Raw genomic sequence first — 18,866 nt, 5'->3', positions numbered from 1 at the left:
GGGAGAGCTTATGAAAATTCTCTTCTGATTCCTTCATGTGACTTGGTAAAACAAAGTCATCAGCTGAGAGTGGAAGGGCAAGGAGATGGTGGAGGATTGAGGAGAGAGGAGAAGGCACAAAATAATTTAGAGTGGTGCTACTCAAAGGGTGGTCTGCAGACCAGGGGTTTTGTTTTTGTTTTTGTTTTTCAAATTCCTTGTTATCTGTCCATGAAAATATAAGTACAAAAATTAAGAATAAGCATTTAGAAGCATTAAGAGTGAGCATTTTGTAGCATTTGGATGGAGTAATTTTATGACTTAATTTTAATAAAAAATTGTGACTTGCATTTTTCTGTTTTATTTTATTTCATTTTTATGTTCTTTTTTTTTTTTTTACAGAAGTATCGTTCCAAGATGAATTTAAAAGGATAGGAAGTTGGTACTTCACCACAAATAGTTTGAGCACCACTTGTTTAAATAGCAAGAGAGACTGGACTAAGCAGATATAATATAATTGCTGGGAAGCATTAGCACCCCCCCTGATGTTAGCAATAATAAATTTAAAACATGCATGGTTAACATAGTTGTTTTTGTCTCATTTTATTCAATAGCGCAGATAAATTTTTATTGTTGGAGAACTGGATTTAAGCAGAATTATGGTTTTTCCAGGTGAGTACAATAAAGAGAGAGGGGTAAAGAGATTTGAGGTATAGCAACTCAACAAATGTAAACAAGATTTGTGCATTCCTCTGAAGGTAAATTTTACATCTAAAGAAGAAAACAATAAACAAATATTAAACTCAATGAGATACATGCTGAAGAATTTAGGAGGACAGTAGAGATGTCTGTAATTTATTTTAAAATGCATTTTTAAAAGTTAAATTGACAGATGAATAGAGGAATGGTTAAATGGATAATATGTGATAAAGCTTAATGGTAGAATTTAAGTGATGGAGATATGGGTGCTAACTATAAAATTCTTTCCATTTTGCTGTTTGTTTGTAATGTTTCAAAATAAATATTGGGAAAATATTGCTTGGAATTTTGGTGGTAACCGTTCATTTTATCTTCCTAGCCAGATTATTAGTTCCCAAAGGACAGAAGAAGTCGTATCTAGAAAATTATCTAGTGCATGCTTCTTCTTTTCACAGATGAGGAAACTGAGTCCTGAAGGTGCTGAATGACTTCATCAAGATCAGATGACAAGTTAGGGGCATAGTTGACACCTACTTGGTTACTTCCCAATACACTAGAGACAACTGAAGTACATAACTCACTTCAGATCCATGGAAGAGCTTCTACAAAGCCCATAAAACCCCAAAAACCAAATGTAAAATTTTGAGTGTATGTTCAAATATGCATTTTCTAAGGAAAAAAAAATTCATAGCTTTTCAAACATCCTTAAGTAGTCTATGACTCAAAAGAAAGTATTGTCTCTTTAGAAAGTTACTGGAGTAAATTTTATTTTCATCTGCACTTCTTGAAAGTACTGAAGACATACAAGAAATATTTTTAAGCTGATAGTGTTTTGTTGATAATCAGTTATACTGATAATATGTTAAACTGTTTTGTGATCGTGGTATTCAAGAATGCTTTTTATAGTTACAAGATTCTAGGAGTGCTTATAATTTAAGACACTCCCTTTATAGCTTTTAATTATCATTGAACTTGTGCCTTAGTGAACCACATAAGACTGGCTAAGCTCTAACAAAAATATCTGTTTTTCTGTTCATTTTCTACTTCTTTGACATTCACAGGTCACTGTGGTTTAACAAAATCCATCCAAGTCTTTCAGTTCTTAATTTCCAATACAAAACTTTAATATGTAACACCCTTAAGTCCAGGCTATAAGTTATCTTGCCTTTGAGTATGGAGTGAGTAAGGGTTGCTGTTGAGAATAGGGTTAGGCTTTTGTGCTCTCCCCTAGTCCTCTGCTCTACCACTAGCTGGAGGGAAGTCATCTTCCCGAGCTTTAGCTTTTTTCTACCTATAAATTAAATATATCCTGCCCTGGCCAGTGTGGATCAGTGGATTGAATGCCAGCCTGCAAACCAAAAGGTCGCTTGTTCGATACCAAGTCAGGGAACCAACACATGTCTGGTTTGTGGCCAGGTCCCCAGTTGGGGGCACGTGAGAGGCAACTGATTGTTTCCTGCACACATTGATGTTTCTCTCCTTCTCTTTCACTCTCCCTCCCCTCCTTCTAAAAATAAATAAATACAATTTTTTTAATTAAATATTTTCTGAAGTATACCTTAAGCTTTTTTTCACTATTAAGTGAATTATTATTTTTAAGTAGCTTGAAGTATATGAGACAATAAATAAAATATATGGTATTATATTTGGTGAAGTCAAGGAAAAATATATAGATATAGTTTGTATACTTCAAGACACCCAAGATGCTGTAAATTATTGAAGAAATGAAGTGATTTAACAGAGCTGCTTCTAAAATCGAGGGGAAAATATTCATGTCATATAAGCATCATTGCAGAGTGACTCTCCCATTCGCATGTGCTTGAGTTCTCCACCCCTCTATTTTTATTACTTGTCAGTGCTATCAATGCCTACCTTGATCTCCTAAAGCCACATTTGTTAGGTAAATATCACAAAAGCTAATAAACACTAACTGTAGCAGGTTTCTCCTGAATCTCCCAAGGATAAACTGAACAGGTAGGTTGGCACAGCTAAAACAGGACTGTCCGTAAATTGCCTTGGGCTGTCAAAAGAAAGGGAAGAAGAATTGTACAGGAAGTAAAATAGTCAATGAGACAAATTAAAGGAAATAAAGAATTCTGGTGTAGATGGAACTGACAAGCTCAAGAACAAAATGATAAAGACTTCTAATCACTCCAGAAAGTGTATAAAACTGTATTAAGTACAAGGACTAGAAGATGTTAATTCTAAACCTTATCCTATTACATAAGTGACAAAATTAACTGCCAAAGCTTCAGGAAGATTAGCTCTATCGTATATTGTATCTGTATTGAACGCTCATACTGAAAACTAATTGGAAGTCTAATGAAGAATTTGCTTTGCTAAGAAAGAACGATCTTTTTAATGAGTCAAATATTTCAAATATGGAAGCCTCTTAGATTCCTGTAATTACCACGAATGTGCTTGGGCCAGCTTACGACAGGATGAGACGCTGAGTCCATTTGAGAAGAGACAACAGAGGGCCATCTAGTGAATGAGTCATAGCTGAGCCCAGAAAAATTGCCCAGCCAACCCCACAGCAGAGTCCTTCCATGGAAAATATCATTTACGTTACAGAGTGAAAGGGGGTTCTTTCACGTGGCACCTTGATGTAAAACCCAGCAACTAGTGTTGAGGAAAACACATCTTTATTTACAATATTCCAACCTGGGGAGGGCTGTGAGCACTTCAGCTTAGAGCCCTCTTCTCCCATGGGAACCAGCACTTCCCTTGCTCCCCAAAAGGCAGAAGCCAAGAACATGACCAGAAGTTCCCCATCCCTTATCTGTCAGCTGTCTCCTTCAGAATCTGGGGTACAATGTCATCAGCCTCCATGTAACAGTCCAGGAAAACATGTGCTTTGCCCTTTCAAAGTCACATGGCATTCTCCCTTTCAAAGCAGCATGGAGTTCTCCGCCCTCCTTGCAAACTGCATGGATCTCCTCTCCTCTTCCCAAAACCACATAGTGTTCTCCCAATAAAATGTCTGCCACCTATTTTTAAATCTCTGACTGCATCCTGTGACGCAGTGGGTGTGGTACCCAGTTCTGAACATTCACAGAACTTTGCACAGGCTCTGTATGCTCTTTCTGCACCATTCCATGTTCAAAACCCCTCCCATCTTCTTGGGGCCTTGGAAGAACCAAAGCCATTTGCATAACTGAGAAACTAAGCTACTAGCCATAGTCATGCAAAGGCATCTTAAAAGCTGTTCCCTTTTCCCCATCCCCCAATCTGCAGGCTCTGGGGATTTTTGGAGACCCCCACTCTGTAATATTTACAGTGTGGGAGCAAGGGCAAAGTGGGGAGAACAGGGAGAAGGCTACTGCAATATGCTGTGCTGATGACTTTGAACTACTCCTAATCAATGCTAACATCACAAATTGAGAGACAAGGTATTATATGCCTTCTGATGTAATGTAGTAGGATGTACACAATATCACTTATGAAGGTGCTTTCCCCAAAAATAAAACCTGCTCTAACTAAGCATCCAGATCTAACTCCGAATTTATAAGAAATACAGGGGACAGAAAACAGAAAACATGTTAAACAATAACAGGGGAATGCAATCAACAAAGTCCAGACTATGGAAAACACTTATGGTACAAATTACCTGGTTTCTTCAACAAAGAGTAAGAAACAAATAGGAAAGAGGTGAAAAGGCAGTCTATAGTCCATACACAGTCAAATGTAAAAAAAAAAAAAACACATTTGTGAGGCAATCAGGGAAATTTTAACAATAATTGGATATTTAATAACATTAAGAAATTCCCAAGGATTTTTTAGATGAGGTGATATTTGTGGTTATTTTTTTGAAAGTCTTCATAGAAATCGTTGGCAGCCGTCCATCTCGAGAGACGATGGTGTAGCTTCTTAAGAGTCTATCTGCACCGCCGAGAATGGCTGTGCAGTCCGACTCGGGAGTGACACGGTATCTGTCTCCTCCCGTGTTGAATCGACATCTTGCGATGACGCTGGAGTGTCCTCTCCAGCGAAGCTGAAGCTACAGAGCCTGGGCAGGGTGATATGGAGGGTCTGCTGTTGCCCATGCAGCAGACCCCCCCTCTCTTCGCAGCTGAAGGGTCCAAGGGAAAGACGGAGTCAATACAGCTTGGCTTCAGGTGCGCCGCAGGAGTTGCCGGTGTTGACTACAACGTCAAACCGCCTTAGGGACTCCGGCTCCGGATTTTCTGTCGGGGTTTACTCCCTTAGCCTTTCCCCTGAAGAGGTATGCCGCAAGGCAGCGGAGGTTTTTTGGAGTCAGAGTTTTCCTTCTGTGATGTGCCCTGACTGGAAGATCGAACCAGCGACACTTAGCTCGCAGGCCGACGCTCAATCCACTGAGCTAAACCAGCCAGGGCCTACATACTACGATAAGAAAAAGCTTTTTAAAGGATGAGCAATAATGAAGCTATTAAGATAACCAGTGACTAGACAGAAAAACGAGCCCTGGCTGGTTTGGCTCAGTGGATTGAGCGTCAGCCTGCGAGCTAAGTGTCGCTGGTTCGATCTTCCAGTCAGGGCACATCAGAGAAGGAAAACTCTGACTCCAAAAAACCTCCGCTGCCTTGCGGCATACCTCTTCAGGGGAAAGGCTAAGGGAGTAAACCCCGACAGAAAATCCGGAGCCGGAGTCCCTAAGGCGGTTTGACGTTGTAGTCAACACCGGCAACTCCTGCGGCGCACCTGAAGCCAAGCTGTATTGACTCCGTCTTTCCCTTGGACCCTTCAGCTGCGAAGAGAGGGGGGGTCTGCTGCATGGGCAACAGCAGACCCTCCATATCACCCTGCCCAGGCTCTGTAGCTTCAGCGTCATCGCAAGATGTCGATTCAACACGGGAGGGGACAGATACGATGTCACTCCCGAGTCGGACTGCACAGCCATTCTCGGCGGTGCAGATAGACTCTTGAGAAGCTACACCATCGTCTCTCGAGACAGACGGCTGCCGACGACGAGTATGTAGGTTTGATTTCCGAGTCTCCTGGGAAGGCAGGGTGGAGTAGGAGGAAGATAAGGTGCCCGGGCAGTGTCCTCGCTCTTGACTCTGGGCCAGTCTTTTCCCTCTTCATAGAAATACACACTGAAGTATTTATGGATGAAAAGATATGATAATTGGATTTGCTCCAAAATAATTCAGTTGGGATGGGGGAGAGCCTGGAGGTATAAACAAAACAAGATTATACATGAGTTGATCATTGCTGAAGCTGGTTGATAGATAACATGGGAGTTCATTATACCATTCTACCTACCTTTGTGTATTTTAGAATTTTTCCATTAAAAATTTTTTGAAAGTGTGAAAGAATATTAGTTACATACAACATATGATAGGAAAAGGTTTATACATATAGCTCTTCCTCATGATTGACAAGCCCTGTTATTGCAAAAAGTTCTCCTTCTGGAGACCCCCAATGGCATTATTAATGCAAAAATTTCCCTGAGCTAGAGAGTAGCTCTAACTGACTCAAGAATAAAATTGAAAGCATGGTACAAAAGCCTATATACAATGCATGGCTTTAGACTACAGTATGTACTTTAGGGAATGCTCACTGAATGACTACCCTTTTTCAATTAGCCAGCTTTTAAATGATTAACATAAAATCATGGGCCCTGCAAAAAAAAAAAAAAATTCAAATAGTACAGAAGAGTAGCAAAAGGCAAAAATGTTTTTGTCAACACCCAGTCTCATTCCTAGAGGTTTGGAAACATGTAATTAACATCGTCTTGAATATCCTTCCAGAAATGCTCAATATATAATCGTGTGTGTGTGTGTGTGTGTGTTTGGAAAAGTTATTTTTAGAAAATATTTGATTCACTACAAGAAATATCCGGCTTTGGTTAATTTTATTATGAAAAATTATTACTAAATATATAATACACCTTTATTTTACAGCAACACTTTTATATTCACAATGCTGTATATTCATACAGTGTAATCAAAGCCCTCTTGTCACATGATTTTCCATGTCATTCTAATATAATTAATTATATTTTTATTGATCATTTGAAAATACAACTGAATTTTTCACCTTAATATAAAAGAAGATATTACACATTAAAATGAAGACAAATTAATGGTTTATTTATCATTGTTTCATTAAAAACCTTTCTAATTGAAAATGTTTAGATAGGTTTTCCTCTGGGGCTTTATGGTGCTGTCTCTCATCAACAAAATAATACAAAACATTAGTGCATGAAAAGAAAAGAATAAGTTTGCTATCATTGCTATCATCTGCCTCAATTAGGATTAAAATGGTTATGATACAGACATATGCAAAAAAATCTTCAAACTATTTTCAAATTGTGAGTTGCTTTTTTATATTGCCTCTGTAACTTTAAGCCTTTATTTTTAAAGTGGTAAGTTTTTAATCAATACAGTAGTCCCTCTCTGTATCGTAGTTCACTTATCACAGCCTCACTATATCATGGGATTTTTAAATAAAATATTATATTTAATTATTTATCATGGATTTTCTACTACATCGTGGGATTCTGCAGTACTGTATACATATGTTGTTAAAGATATGTAGGTTTAGGAGTGTAGAATATGTTTAAGAACATAAGTAGTGTTTATAAAAGTGTGGAAAAGGTTAATAAGGGACTGGGAATGGTTTATAAGGGTATGGGAAGGGTTTATAAAGCCTTAAAATATATATAAATACCAAAATAAATGTAAGGTTCCTACTTTGCAGATTTTCACCTGGGGGGGGGGGGGAGCGGCGGTCTAGAACGTAGTAATACCCGTGATAAGTGAGGGAATACTGTAAACAAAAATGTCTTGCTCGTTAAAAATTTTTTTACTCTAGTAGTTTTCCTCACAACTATGAACTTACTGCACTTGAACTGAATCTCAGCCCTGACTGGTGTGGCTCAGTGGACTGAGTGCCGACCAGTGAATTAAAGCGTCGCCGACTGGGTTGCAGGCCAGATCCCTAGTTGGTGCACAAGAAGCAGCCACACATTGATGCTTCTCTTCCTCTCTTTCTCCCTCTTTTCCTCTCTCTCTAAAAATAAATAAATAAAATCTTCTTTTAGAAAAAGATGAATCTCATGCTTTTGAGGAAGTCGCGGTTGCAGCTGCAGCTGATCACAGTTCAGCCGGCTTTGGCTCCTGACTCACTGCTGTTTGCTCTCGCCCAGGAACCAGTCCACCAGGAAACCACGCCACAGCAATGGCTTTTAAAGATACCAGAAAGACACTTGTGGAACCAGAGGTGGCAATTCGCTGAATTAGAATTACTCTAACCAGCTGGAACCTCATGTCTTTGGAGAAGGTGTGTGCAGACTTGATCAGAGGGGCAAAGGAAAAGAACCTCAAAGTGAAAGGTCCGGTTCTGATGCCTACCAAGACTCTAAGAATCACTAAAAGGAAAACTCCCTGTGGCGAGGGTTCTAAGACTTGGGATCAATTTTAGATAAGGATCCTCAGGCAACTTATTGACTTGCACAGCTCTGAGATTGTTGAGCAGATTACTTCCATCAGTATTGAGCCAGGAGTCAAGGTTGAAGTCACCATTGCAGATGCTTAAATCAACAGTTTTAATAAATTGACTATCAGTTGTTTAAAAAATAAAAAAAGGTGAATCTCAGATGAACATTGATACAAATTCTTTTTTTCCTGTTAACTTGTTTATGATATTTCAAGATTCATCTCAGGCATACATTACCCATTACCATGTTACTTTTCAATATTGACCAAATTGTCACATGCTCATTTTGTTTGTGCTCTTCCAATAATTACTGATTTTTTTCAAATTACTGAAAAAGAAAAGATAACTCTTACTTTGGTTATATCCAAGGCTGGCTTCAAAGGTGCATGGTCTATGTAGTTGCACAGGGTCCCACATTCAGAAGGGCCCCACACTTGGTTTGATGTTCTGCTGTCACTGTGTTGAAGTTCATGATAATTTATTTTTATCCTCTTCAAAGATTTTTAATTTCATTGCTTTTAGAGAGGGAGGAAGGAAGAGAGAAACGGGGAGAAAGAAGCGTCAATGTGAGAGGGAAACATCCATTGGTTGCCTCCCATACGTGCCTAGCCTGGGGATCCTAGGTGGTTAGCCCAGGGATCAAACCACACCCTAGGCATGTGCCCCAGCTGGGAATTGAACCCACAACCTTTCAGTTATGTGATGACGCTCCAACCAACTGAGCCACACCAGCCAGGACAAGTTCATAATACCGTGATTTTATCTTTGAACTTGTGTTTTGTAAGTAAAATCCAAAGGGAAAATAGGATGCTGGATGAGCACATATACATGTGTCCATTGTTCCTCGCCACCCCATTCGCATATAACATTCCTGATGCTGTTTGAGCACAGACTTCCAGTGGACCCAGCATGGGAGTCCAGCAGGACTCAAAGCAAGTACAAGGTCAGCATTTCATGGAAGCTTTTGGTTTCCATGAAGTGTTGGTAGAATGTGCACGTATCAAGAAGTGAAATAAAAAGTAGTCAAATTAGTTTTTGCATTTCCAATGTTCTGGTAAGAACAAAATACATATGTATGGTATGAGCTACAAAATATAAATTGTGTAATTTCAGTGATTCCACATACAAGTTAAATGTTCTCATGTTTACATTTAAAAAACTGGTATTCCACAATTAAAAAAAAAAAAAAAAAGAATGATAAAAATCATGCCAGTAATTTAGGATTCTTAATTTTTCTTTACTTAAGGAGCATTAAATAACAACAACAAACAAACAAACAAAAACACCATGACAAGTCAAGAGAGAAACTGAAAGAAAGGAAAAAGCTTCTATTTTAGTATCTTTAATGGCACTTTTTTCCCCTGACTTTTAAACAAGGAGCCCCAAGTTTTCATTTTGCACTGGGCCTCACAAATCCTGTAACCGGTGCTGGTTACATGTTTTTTGTCTGCCCAGGGAATTCTCCTGTAGGAAGTATCTGTCTTCCATTCTGAAGTCATTAATTGATTCTTACAGCTGAGGTTTAGCTGAGAAAGGACATCTTTATTTTGGCAAATGGGCAGAAATTGGCAAACAGAAGTAGCAAAAGGAATAATCTTGTGTCCTGATGTCTAGTGTGGTAAAATGCTTAGACTCACTGATTAGGTTTTGGTTGTCTGTTGTTTTGTTTTGTTTTCCTTCGCTGCTGTTTACAGCTGTGGGTTTTTCCACACTGAAGAGCAGTTGCCAAATAAATATTTTTCCTTCATTGCTTTTTTACAAAAGCACAAGACTTCCCAGTGTTGTCTTGCTGTGAATTTTCTTTCCCCTTAGAACTGCTAAAAAGGACGCAGACTAATGAAATACTGTGTTGTTATTTCTTATGTGTATTTCTGTTATTGTCTCTGACGAACCATCTTCAGATTAGTTCAACAAATATTTATTAAGAACTAGCTTTGTGAGAGCCACTCTGATAGGATACCAGGTGAAATGGGAAGAGTCCCTGGCCTCAAGAGATTTAGATCCAGAGGTCCTTCAGAGGGACCAAGTGAGGCCAAAGTGTGATGATGATTGATCCAGTGGTTCAGGGGTATGGTCTTTTGTTCCATGTTTTAATTTCTATACAAACTAGTGAACTCTATTTTTCATGGTGCATAAATCTCTCTCTAACAGTGAGGCATGAACTATAAGTTAATGTAGTGCTTGCTTTGACAGCATATATACTAAAATTGGAACAATACAGAGACATTAGCATGGTCCTTGCACAAGGATGACACACAAATTCGTGAAGTGGCCCATATTTTTATATGGTTTTGTTAACCAATGTCTCCCCAATGAATTCAATTTAAAAAAAGAACGGTAAGTTAAAGTACCATTGAATAAATATATCATTGCTGTAGGAAATGGCAAAAAGGGGTTAAACCGACTCACATGGGAGGAAAAATGCTCCTTTGATAAAGAAATCATTGTCATTTTGAGTTGAAATTTCAGTTTCTCTGATTTGAAAATCTAAGTACAGAAATTCTTAGGAGAATCGAACCAAAATAAAGTTCCCTAAGTCCCAAATCTGTGATTCAGAGTAACTCCACTGACAATGATCAAAATCATTCCTCAAGTGTGACAGGTTGCTGTTCCACTTCTGGAGTCCATTTATCGAGAAGTCTCTGAGGTTTTTGCTTTCAACATTTGCTCACTCTTCTTTGTTCTCAATACCCATATCAGGAGTAATAACCTGTGATGTGCTTCTAAATCCAGGCTCTTGAGAGTTGTGCTTGTGGTTCTGTTATAAAAATGTTCCTGAAAATTATTTAACATGCATTTTCACTATTTAATGTTGGAAGGTAGAAATTCTTTGGGACTTGTTTTAATAAAATGCTCATGGATCCTTTTACCCAAACAGTTCCCAGTTAGATCATATTTATCTACTCCCCAACATCTATTCTTTTCTTTCTCCTTGAAGTAGTACCCCTGATGTTTGGCTAGGCATGTGACCACTTGATATAAAGACATTTTCAAGCTTCCCCAAAACTAGGTATGGCCATATGACTAAGTTTTATCTAATGTGGTATAAACAAAGTATATGCTTCTAAGATCCATCTTTCTTGTTGGTTATAATGCAAATGTGACAGCTGGTGCTTCAACAGCCACTTTGGACCATGAGATAGAACCTTAAAGACAGTAAAACGGAAAGACAGAAGGACCCTGAATCCCTAATGGTTTCAAAAACTGCCTACTTCTACCCTTTTACATGGAGAGAAATGAAGCTCCATCTTGTTAAAGCCATTATTATTTGGGGTTTCTGTTCCTTACTGCTAGATCTAACCCTAACTGATATATTTTCTTAGAGATTCCTGGCTCATTCTTCCTTAGGTGAACTCTTCTTAATACTCATATCTTCTTGACTTCCAGCCAAGATGAGAGCATAGGTAGACATGTTTCACCACCATCCACAACAAAAAGAAAAAAAACAACTACCTCAAAACTAAAAACTACCAGAACTACCAGAAAATTGAACTGCATGGAAGTCCAACAAAGACGTAAAGAAGCAATACTTATCCAGACAGAATAATGTCCTTTGAAAATCAAATACTTAATGATCATCTGCCCAAAATGGAGGCGTATATAGACATGCTATCTCCCTCCACAACTAACAAGGAATACAACTACCTCAAAACTAGAGACAACCAGAAGTTCCAGAAAATTGACCTGCATGGAAGTGCAATGAACAGAGATATAAAGAAGAAATACTCATCCAGACAGGTAGGAAGGGCAGAGCCAGGCAGAGAGGACACAGTGTGGAGGTGGCAGTGGCAGTGGCAACAGCGGCTGTGGCACGCTGGTGGAAAGCATAGTCACACATTTTTTTTTAAACTAGGGAGAAACACCTGGGGAATGACCCCAGCCCCAGACCATATCCCGCAGCTCATGGTTCTAGTGCCGCAGGAAATAAAGCCTCATTACTCCTGACTGTGAAAACAAGTGGAGGGTGGGGAAGAGGAAGAAACTGCCGGTCTCTCAGCAGAGTCCATTTGTTCGGAGGACCCCCATGGTCCTAGAATATCCGCAGACCCATGCACTCTGGGAACCATGGCAGAGCAACAGCTAGAGAGGCGCCAAGCCCATACAAGAAGTGGGAGAAGTACCTGAAAAGGGGCGAGGGCTGAGAAAGAGGCATTGTTTCCTCTCAGACTCCTCCCCCACATACAGTGCCACAACGTGGTGAAACGGGTCACCCCATAGTAAAGAATACCTAAAGCTCTGCCCCTTACAATGTAACAGGTGCAACAGCTCTACCTAAGACACAGAGGCAAACACAAGAGCCTGTCAAGTTGAGGAGACAGAGAAGTATGGCCCAAAACAGGGAACAGATCAAGGTTCTAGTGGGAGAACTAAGCAATGAAGAGATAGCCAACCTAACAGACAAGGAGATAACCAACCTAACAGATGTAGAGTTCAAAACATTGGTAATAAAGATGCTCACAGGCTTGACAGATATACTTAAGTATGGCAAATGCATAAGGGAAGAAGTGAAGGCTATGCTAAATGAAATGAAGGAAAATCCACACAAAACCAATGGTGAAGGGAAGGAAACCAGGGTTCAAATCAATAATTTGGGACATAAGGAAGGAAAAAACAGTCAACTAGTACAGAATGAGGAAACAAGAATTGAAAAAAATGAGCAGAGGCTTAGGAACCGCTGAGACAACTTTAAACATGGCTACAACCAAATTATAGGGATTCTAGAAGGAGAAGAGGAAGATCAAGAAATTGCAACCTCATATGAAAAAATAATGAAGGAAAACTTCCTAAATTTGGCTAAGGAAATAGACATACAAGTCCAGGAAGCACAGAGAATCCTAAATAAGCTGGACCCAAAGAGGATCACACCAAGACACATTGTAATTAAAATGCCAAAGATGAAAGAAAAAGAGAGAATCTTAAAAGCAGCAAGCAAAAAGAAGAGAGTTACTTACAAAAGGGTTCCTATAAGACTACAGCTGATTTCTCAAAAGAAATTTTTCAGGCAAGAAGAGACTGGCAAGAAGTATTCAATGTGATGAAGAGCAAGGACCTACAACCAAGATTATTCTATCCAGAAAAGCTATCATTTAGAATGGAAGGGCAGATAAAGTGCCTCCCAAACAAGGTAAAGCTAAAAGAGTTCATCATCACCAAGCCCTTATTATATGAAATGTTAAAGGGACTTTTAAGAAAAAGAGGATCAAAACTATGAACGCTAAAATGACAATTAACTCAACAACTGTCAACAACAGAACCTAAAACAAAAAAAAAACAAAAAAACAACTAACTAAGCAAACCAGAATAAGAACAGAATCATAGGTATGAGGATCATTTAGAGGGTTATCAGGTGGGAGGGGGACGAGGGAAAAACGGGGAAATGGTGCAGGCATTAGGAAGCATAAATGGTAGGCACCAAATAGACAGGAGGAAGTTAAGAATAACATAGGAAAGGGTGAAGCCAAAGAACTTATATGCATGACCCATGGACATGAACTAAGGGAGTGGGGATTGCTGCAGGGAAGTAGGGTACTAAGTGAACAGGAGCAAAGGGAAAAGAAATTGGGACAACTATAATAGCATAATCAATAAAATATGCTTAAAAGAATACTTATATCCTCTTCCTACATTGAAAATCATTGCTCCTTCCACTAAAGATTTTTCAGAGAAAGTTATGCTTTTCACAATTCCAGTTCATTCGTCCTAGCTATTAAGAAGATTTAAGCACCATAACAGCTGTAAATATTAAAGTAATAGTACAAACATCGATCGTTAGTTTTGTTTGTTTGTTTGTTTGTTTTGGAATAAGGCCTCTAGGTTCCACCTCAAGCCTGATAGAAGCATTATTTCCCTTCCTAAGTGGAGCTTGGGAGAAAATTTCCTGTGGTAGCCACTAAACTTGTTGCTGGAAGCGGGAGTCAGGAGATGTCAGGGTTGTAAACCAGAAGACAACTGGTGTGCTTCCAACCCAAAGGACAAGGTGAGAACTAGATGTATACATGACCAATATGCATAAACAAGGTATAGAGTTACTAGTAGGATGGGGAGCATGTGATTGGGTCTAAGAGAGTACTTCAGTCCAGCAGCAGAGTAAGTGGTAGAGAATCCCTTTACTTAGATCCTTGCAGACACAAGTGAAAGAAGACGTTCCAGTGGTTTAAAATTCAAAATAAAGCCTGAGATCTTGAACAAATTACTACAAATATGAGCTGGATGTGCTGGCCAGTTAAGGTAACAGCTTAGGGAAAAAGTCATAACTGTGCTTAAGATGAATGAAAATTAAGGTACAAAAATAGATAACTACATGAAATTAAAATTTTGAAGAAACTTATAAATATTATTGTAATTGAGTTGACTCTCTAATTTGAATATTTGGGGATCTAGATTGAAAGGGTGGTACTAATACGGAATGATAGTGACCAATATAAAAGTTACTGTCCTTATAAACTACTTCACTTCATTGCAAAGAACCATTTTCATCATGCAAATCCTGCTGTATTAACAAATAAAATTTGTTTTAGCTAAAAATAAAAAATACCAAGAATTTTAGAAAGTAAATTAATAACTGAAACAAACCATTTCCAAACAATATTAGAATATATTGGTTTAAATAACTGTGTGCCTGGTTCCTACAGGGAAATAGCCAGATGTATCAAGCAGTGGCAACAAATATCCAGAATATATATTTACCAAAAACTCAAGTAATAAATTGTGAGCCTCAGATAGAGTCTTCCTTCCTGTTCCTTTCAATGATGTGATTTAAAGAACAATTTCTGACCCTTGAGAGATGAAACATTGCTCTTTCCTCTGTTTTATTTTCCTTACTGGAAAGTGGTTCTTTGCAGTGGGCTAGAGAGGCTCATCAGTGAGGTGAGCTCCTGTGCCTCCAGGAAAAAGAACCAGAATGAGTAGCTGAGCCAATCTATTGGACATCTAGAGCTGTCTAGTCTGAGTTGTGTCCCAGAGTATACAGAGAATGCTAAACAAGCATCAGTTTCTAATCTGATTTCCTTCTTTGCCTCAAGGCTGGATCCAATGCTTTGACACCAGGGCAAAGAAACAAACTCTGAATTATTAGCAGGAAACATATAAAACAAAATATTTACCACATGTCACCTGTACACTTGGTATTCAATGGATACAAAAAAGTAGATATGAATTCTGCCTTCCTTCTGCTTACAGTAAAGTTGGCAAAACCAGGGACAAATGTGTAGTTATCTTCTTGTGCATCAGTACCCTCCACTGGACTCTAAGTTTCATGACTGTAGTCATCATAGTCACAGCTGTCCATTATAACCAAGTCCCCGCCCACTCAATAAATACTTGAATGAGTAAACATACACTACTGACGTAACAATAAAATACAGCCTCTATATAGTCAAAGTGAGGGCTAGAGAATTAAAACTAGAAGCAGTTAGAAATGTGGAGATAACTCAGTGGACAGTCAATGGGTTTAGAGGTAAGGTTAGAATTGGACCTTCCCCTTGCTAGAGCCTGACAGCTTTGGGGCCCTGACTGTGTCCTCTTAAGTGTATAAAGCATTCCCAAGAGAGGACATAAAGCAACAAATGCCCCAGCCTCGGTGTCAAACCTGTCTTCACCACATGGGACAGCGGTGGTATCATGGTAGCATTCCCAGGACAATCTCTTCTCTGGAATCTAGAGACCTCCAAACAAGTGAGACTTTATGATGAAACCTTCTTTAGTCACTCCGTCAGCAGCCGTCCGTCTCGAGAGACGATGGTGTAGCTTCTTAAGAGTCTATCTGCACCGCCGAGAATGGCTGTGCAGTCCGACTCGGGAGTGACACGGTATCTGTCTCCTCCCGTGTTGAATCGACATCTTGCGATGACGCTGGAGTGTCCTCTCCAGCGAAGCTGAAGCTACAGAGCCTGGGCAGGGTGATATGGAGGGTCTGCTGTTGCCCATGCAGCAGACCCCCCCTCTCTTCGCAGCTGAAGGGTCCAAGGGAAAGACGGAGTCAATACAGCTTGGCTTCAGGTGCGCCACAGGAGTTGCCGGTGTTGACTACAATGTCAAACCGCCTTAGGGACTCCGGCTCCGGATTTTCTGTCGGGGTTTACTCCCTTAGCCTTTCCCCTGAAGAGGTATGCCGCAAGGCAGCGGAGGTTTTTTGGAGTCAGAGTTTTCCTTCTCTGATGCGCCCTGACTGGAAGATCGAACCAGCGACACTTAGCTCGCAGGCCGACGCTCTACAATTTCCCTTAAAGTACCCAAAACCTGAATCAAAGTCTTGGATATAAAGCTTAATTATAACACTGTAATTTTGGTGCCAATGAAATGTGAGGATTTGGTTGCCTTTTAGCTTTATGACTATTAAGAATAGGTAGACACTTGGGCAGTCCAGCCCCATGTGATCTGACTGCTCTTGACAAGAGTCCAGACTACATCCAGAAGAGGAACCCTGTGGTCTTCTCTCCAAGAGAGCCCTGAGCAAAGGGACACCACATAGTCTAGGCCTCTCTTCTTGACCTGGTGAGATCCCTCTGATGGAAATGTCATCTCACCTTTGACTGGAAGAGGAAGGGTCCAGTTTTCTTAAAGACACACAGCTATTGGAACAACTCTATTCACTTTCCTTTGGCATCAGCCTATGCTGAACCCAGTATGGAGTGGTGAGAAACTAAATCTTCCTTTGTTTAGGTCACCTTCTCTTTTTTCCTCCAAAAGTTCTGGTTAGTGGTAATAAAGCTTGTGCCCCGGGGCTGTTTCCACCCTCCAGTCTCTGTGGCCAATACCAACAGGAAGCTAAGGCAAGGGAGCCCTTTGATGGAATCTCTGATGCATTGAGCAAGATGGAGAAGGGTAGGAGTGGATCTCAGGGTCAAATGGAAGCTCTCTGCACAGCTGTGCTTTATCCATTCCCCACAGACTGTGTCTGTGGTAAGACTCACTCATTTCAAGAAAAAATGACCTACCTATAGACTAATGCAGTGGGCCACAAACAAAGAGAATCATGAAACCAGTCACCTAAATTCTAATCCCACTTCTGCCAACAATTAATTGTCTGTGTGATGTTGGGAAGAGTAACTTTTCTGTATTTAGGTTTTTTTGTTTGTCTACACGTTGCTATCTCACAAGACTATTATGAAGATATTTGCAACACTTGATTATATGTTGAGCACCTCTGTTACTAAAATAGCTTTCCTTGATAGTTTAATAACCAGTTTCCCTTGTTCTCCTTTTCCTCATTTCTTCAGAATCTCTCTTGCTCGCTCTCTCTCATTTTATATTCTTCCCCACTGCACTTCATCTGATATTGAAATCTGCCTTGTGGTGGTGTGCTGCGAATACTGTTGTGCTTTAATTTCATGTTCATTGTTTCTACTGTTAAGCTCTAAAAAAAGGTGATCCTTCAAGATTAAGGTGAGTCACTCTAATAGCATTTTTTACAATGCTGATGCTATCGCAACTTGTTCAAAACAAAATATTGTTCACAAATAGTTTTTAAATCTCTTTATAGTGCAATATATGGCAGAAGCAGTAAAATGCCAGAAGTCACAATATTCAAAGAAAAACTGATTCTATAAGATTGTGAATATAATGGTAATAATGATGATGATAAATAATAGGTGTTTACATGTTACAAATGCTTACATATTGAAATAAATAATGGGCACTTACTATGTGCCAAGTACCACTTCAAGTAGTTTACACGTATAATTTCATACCAATTATTATGAAATTTTATTAGGTGTCATTATTATACTCACTATATAGAGGAAGAACATGAGATTTACAGAAGTTACATAACTTCCCCCAGGGTTGTAAAATATTGCTCAGATTCAGGACTCGGCTCCAAGTTGTCTAACTCTATAGCCCATGCTCTTTACACACTACCATATTATTAAATTTCAAAAGGAGCACATGATTCAAACCACTGATCCAAAAGAAAGGCAATATCATTCTGGGATAGATAGTGGTAATTGTTGCACAACACTGTAAATGTACTTAATGCCACTAAACTGTGCACTTAAAATCATTAAAATGGTAAATTTTATGTAATGTATATTTTGCCACAATACACAATGAAAACTTTTTAAAGAATTAAACAAGAAAAAAAGAAAACAGTATTTCAAACTAAAAAAAAAGAGGTTTTTGTAACACGTTGCTTTAAATGCTTACATACAAAATTAATGACAAAATTAAACAGTATATAAATATATATGACCTATTTTGTTTTTATGTATAAAATTATGTATTCAAGTTAGCTGAAAACTTTTAATCTTCTCAGTGAGAGACTTTTTCTTAAGTTCGATATTGCCATATATTTAAATAAGGTAGTTTTCAACCAGAAATCAATAGCCATCTAAATTAATATTTAAGGAAGAGGAAATCAAAGATGGATTTGGACATAAGGTGATTCAGAAATTTTGCCATCTGCCAACCACTGAGGAATATCTGAGGAACTACTACAGCTAATTGAGAAATGTACCTAGCAAGAGAATGACATGGGAAAAATTTAAGTGGTGAGAGAGAAGGGAAAAAAGACAGTACCACATACACAAGATGATGGTTGCTATATCATTTTTAATTGCAAAGTAAATAAGGAATAATTGAAATGCCCAAAGAGAATGAGAAAATTAGTTAAACTGTAGTATTCCCACTTTAGAGAATATTATGCAGCCATTAAAATTATAAGTAGAAAGATTTTTATAGTAACATAGAATTTATGGCTTAATGTAAAATGAAAAAAATGGATGGAAAATTTTATTCACATTATACTTATCAGCAATATAAATATA

At 38.8% G+C, this 18,866-nt stretch overlaps 1 non-coding gene and 1 pseudogene across 1 annotated transcript; both read left to right on the top strand.

The window, feature by feature from the left end:
• Nucleotides 1–7,845: 7,845 nt before the first annotated feature.
• On the top strand, nt 7,846–8,202 carry LOC150022284 (small ribosomal subunit protein uS10 pseudogene; annotated as a pseudogene).
• A 2,078-nt stretch (nt 8,203–10,280) lies between these two features.
• LOC150022283 (U6 spliceosomal RNA) lies at nt 10,281–10,386 on the top strand. Its single transcript, XR_016513424.1, has one exon. It is a non-coding gene; the product is annotated as a U6 spliceosomal RNA (small nuclear RNA).
• Nucleotides 10,387–18,866: the final 8,480 nt, after the last annotated feature.

This window comes from Furipterus horrens, unplaced genomic scaffold (assembly GCF_987537825.1).
Source record: "Furipterus horrens unplaced genomic scaffold, mFurHor1.1.pri manual_scaffold_1, whole genome shotgun sequence".
Taxonomy (NCBI): Eukaryota; Metazoa; Chordata; class Mammalia; order Chiroptera; family Furipteridae; genus Furipterus; species Furipterus horrens.
The sequence above is the reverse complement of the archived record's forward strand: the minus strand, read 5'-3'. Positions and strand labels throughout refer to the sequence as shown.